The sequence below is a fragment of the Bos grunniens genome, chromosome 12 (genome assembly GCF_055505025.1).
Source record: "Bos grunniens cultivar Pamir isolate PY7600 chromosome 12, Bosgru_T2T1.0, whole genome shotgun sequence".
Taxonomy (NCBI): domain Eukaryota; kingdom Metazoa; phylum Chordata; class Mammalia; order Artiodactyla; family Bovidae; genus Bos; species Bos grunniens.
In genome coordinates this window covers 87,811,776-87,816,116 of record NC_141176.1, presented here as the reverse complement: position 1 = coordinate 87,816,116, position 4,341 = coordinate 87,811,776, and positions in this window count along the sequence as shown.

The following is a 4,341-nucleotide window of genomic DNA, read 5'->3' as shown; positions in this document are numbered from 1 at the left end:
CTGTAGAGTGAAAATTAATTATCAGCATACCAGAAGTAACAGATGAATGAGATTTATTCACCTGAATGTATTTGTACAAGTAAGCTCATAGGAAACAGAAAATGAGATGCTATTTCTGACTCAGGTTCCTTGATTTAAATGGTAACAGAGGGTCTGTTACCTGGGAATGCTAGAGGTTTTCATAGGGGAATGCAAGAGTCCTTCCAAATGTTTAAGGCAGCAGCACAATTCTTTCAAATCACATTTTTCTTGGAAACCTACATATAAACAAAAGCATAAAAAGGGAGCTCTCCTATTCAAAGAGGGGAAGAAGGTAGCCGTGCCAGACCTCACCTCATCAGCCTCCTTTCAGATGTTGAGACACCGCAGACTCCCCTGGGTGCTGGCTCCCAGGAGTTCCTGCACTGGAAGCAACTGGGCATTTTAGTCAGGAATGGAAACAACTGGAGAGAACAACTCAGACATTGCTGTCTCCCCTGTCCTTACCAAAAGTCCTGGCGGGTGGTCGTTAAGTCAGCTCCTCCATGTCTTTGGAAGGGTCTCTGCAAAAATTCTCCTGTGGGTGCTGTCTCGCCAGTGCCTGGAAGTGAGCTTGCTAGTACCATTTGCTCAGTTCCCCAGATAATCTCCGTACTGGGAGGGAGGATGGATTTTCCTCTCTCTGTCTGCCTTAAAAAAAAAGAAGATTTTACTTTCTTGGGCTCCAAAATCACTGTGGGTGGTGACTGTAGCCATGAAATTAAAAGACATTTGCTCCTTGGAAGGAAAGCTATGACAAACCTAGACAGCATATTAAAAAGCAGAGACATCACTTTGCTGACAAAAGTCCATCTAGTCAAAGCTGAGGTTTATCCAGCAGTCACGTACAGATGTGAGGGTTGGACCATAAAGAAGGCTAAGTGCCAAAGAATTGATGTTTTTGAATTATGCTGGAGAAGACACTTGAGAGTCCCTTGGACTTCAAGGAGGTGAAATCAGTCAATCATAAAGAAATCAACCCTGAATATTCTTTGGAGGGACTGATGCTGAATCTTTGCTCCAATACTTTGGCCACCTGATGTAAAGAGCCAACTCATTGGAAAAGACACTGATGCTGGGAAAGATTGAGGGAAAGAGGAGAAGGGGACTACAGAGGATGAGACTGTTGGATAGAATCATGGACTCAATGGACATGAGTTTGAGCAAACTCCAGGAGATAATGAAGACAAGCACTCTGCAGTCCACAGGCTCACGAGGAGTCAGTCATGACTTAGCAACTATAACAACAGCAACAAAAGAAGCGTCAGTGATCAAGTCTAGAGTCTTTCCAACTTCAATTATTTTCTGACACTTCATGGATACTCAGATGTTTGATAACAACACTGCTGACTCTTCCCTCAAAATTGTCGACTTCTGCCTTATGCTGTTGGTAGAAGTGAGAATGTGTGTTTTTAATTCTGAAGCCAGTCTTTATGTATCCATAGGGAGCACTGTGCTTTATCCTATTTTCTCACTCAGTTGTATTTGAATAAGGATCACTTAAAAGTTCCCTCACATCAATAGAAATCACTAAGCCAGAGATTGCTTGTTGAAAAATTTATGGGCATAATGTATCTTCAAAAGAATGATATAGTTTTTATTTTTGTGGAATCACACAAAGGGCTTCATAAAAATAGATCTGTCTACTAATGAACCACAGTGATTAAAAATTAAAGAAATTTTGAGTTTCTCCTCATTGGAACTATGTAATGACCCAGTGGCCATGGGTCACTGTTACCAAAGAGGAGGTGGCCATATAGAGGGAGAATCTAGGCAAGGTGACCTTCAAGATTTCCTGTCAAATCAGTGATTGCATGGAAAAACCTGCTTTATTTATCCAAAAGAATACAAAGCAATAGACTTTCTTATGGTGTGGGGGTTCGGGGGAAGCTTTTGATAATTTTTATATAGTATTTTATTAAAAATTTGATATATTAATCACTATTATCACAGTTGAAAAATAAATTGAAATCTATTTTATGGAATGTCATGAACTACAAACTGGCATCTGAATAAAGCAGCTGCAGAAAAGCAGTGTCAAATTTTGATCATTTCATAGGAAATTGAAATGTTACAGACTAATTCTCATGGTGATTTATAAGTTTTGCCACACACACATAGATATATACAGAGAATAAAAACAAAACAAAACTTTGTTTCATGGTATTCAAAAAACCTTAATTTGGAAAAAATAAAAATATTCAGCAGTGATTTAAATGTGCAGATTTCCTACTGTACTTTATGTTTAGTACTTTAGGGTAATATTGGTTTTAATAGACACTCCATTTCTTACTGATATAAATATATGTAAGCAATAATATTTTTTGATTGATTATCAGTCAGTCAATTGATGCTGAATTGATTAGCATCAATTTTCATTAATGAGGCTGATGCACCCTTTGTCTGGTTGTTCCCAATTCTGGGCAAGTCACTTTGGCAGCTGTATTAGGTCTATTCGGCCACTCAAGGACCTACTTAGTAACTTATGCTATGCCCCTAATAAAAAAATTCATGTGACTTCCCATGAAACTATTTTATTACTGAGAACTACGAGAAATCATTTAAAGCAGAATTAGTATCTTTGAATCAATTAGTATAGAACTCGTAGTTTAAAATCTTCTAATAGCATATAACATTTGTATTTTCTAATTTTGTTACATTTTCATTTGACTATTCATCCCCAAATATTTTTGAACACAGTCATTTGATTCTTTAAAAAGATTAGCCTAAAATATGCAGGAGTCCCTTTAGCCTTCATTTTAAAACTGGAATCATAATTAGTCAGAAGGGGAAAATCATTTTAGTGGAAAATAAAATTCAGAAAAGCCAAACATTAACTGCTGAAGTTTCTTTTTGCCCTCTGCAAATTCTTTCTACATGATATCATTCTCTATATATTTTTGAGTGCATATTTCCAAAGAAATTACGTTTTTGCTTAATGTAAAATTCTAGGCAATTAGATGCAAAAGTGTAGTAAAGCAACATGAAAGCTGCCAATTTAAACACAGGGAAGCAAAACAGTCCAGGAGTTAGACTTCTGACAGCGATGTTAACTATACACTTGGTGCAGCCCACTAGGTAGAGAGACACACAGGGCTGTTTTCACAGTCATGAAGGAGCTCAGTGAAACAGAGTCAAACTCACCTTTAGCAGAAAAGCAGCATAACCTCCTGATAATTTTCTGACTATCCACACCTGAAATATTTTGCAAAAGTGATGAAAAAATGTAAATGTCCCCAAGATCAACAGATCCAAGACAAATAGTACATGAGGCTGCATTTAGACATTCTTAGGCAGGCAAAGGTAGATGTGACATTTGGTGATAGCCATTTAAAGGCTAAGGATAGTTACTTATTTAAAAAGGAAATAGGTAGAGAGTGCCTTGGACATCAAGGAGATCCAACAAGTCAATCCTAAAGGAAATCAACCCTGAATGTTCATTGGAAGAATTGATGCTGAAGTTGAAGCTTCAATGGCCACCTGATGTGAAGAGCCAGATCACTGGAGAAGACCGTTTGATGCTGAGAAAGACTGAAGGCAGGAGGATAGGGGGTGACAGAGGATGAAATGGTTGGATGGCATCACCGATTCAATGGACATGAGTTTGAGCAAACCCTGGTAGATAGTGAAGGACAGGGAAGGCGAGCATGCTGCAGTCCACGGGGCTGCAAAGAGTCAGACTCGACTGAGTGAATAAACAACAACAGCAAATTATTAACAAAAGAACTTTATAAACAAATTGATACATTATACAGTATGAAACAAACCAAACGGTCCACCCAGTTTCCTTCTTGCAGCAAACCACTGAAACCATAAAGCAAAGCTTCTAAGAAGCTGAAATGTGGGTTCACTTGGCCATGTGATACTTTCCTAGTCAAGGATTCCAATGTTTGTTGCTCTCTTTCAAGCACTGAGTTGCAGCACTGACACAAATAACCAGACAGACCTGAGTTCAGAATTTGGTCTGTAGTTGATACATACTGTTGGGCAAGTTGTTCTGCTAATAAGTTTCCTCATCTGTAAAATTAAAATAAGCTCATGTTATCATGTACTGGTGAAGAGTAAAGATAGTAATGTATAAAGAATTATGCATTCATAGAGCCTGATATAGGAAAGACAACAAATTACTAATTGAAATGGTGATTACCATCATGATATTTATTTTTTGCCAGTAGGTTGCAGGAGATTTTTAAGATATGATGTTCCACAAATTCTATTTAAGAATATGCATGTAGTTACCAAGTAGATAGACAGTTGAGATTTGTACATGGTCTGGAAATAAAGTTCACACAAAACTTTCCTACCCTGCTGTTGTTATTATTA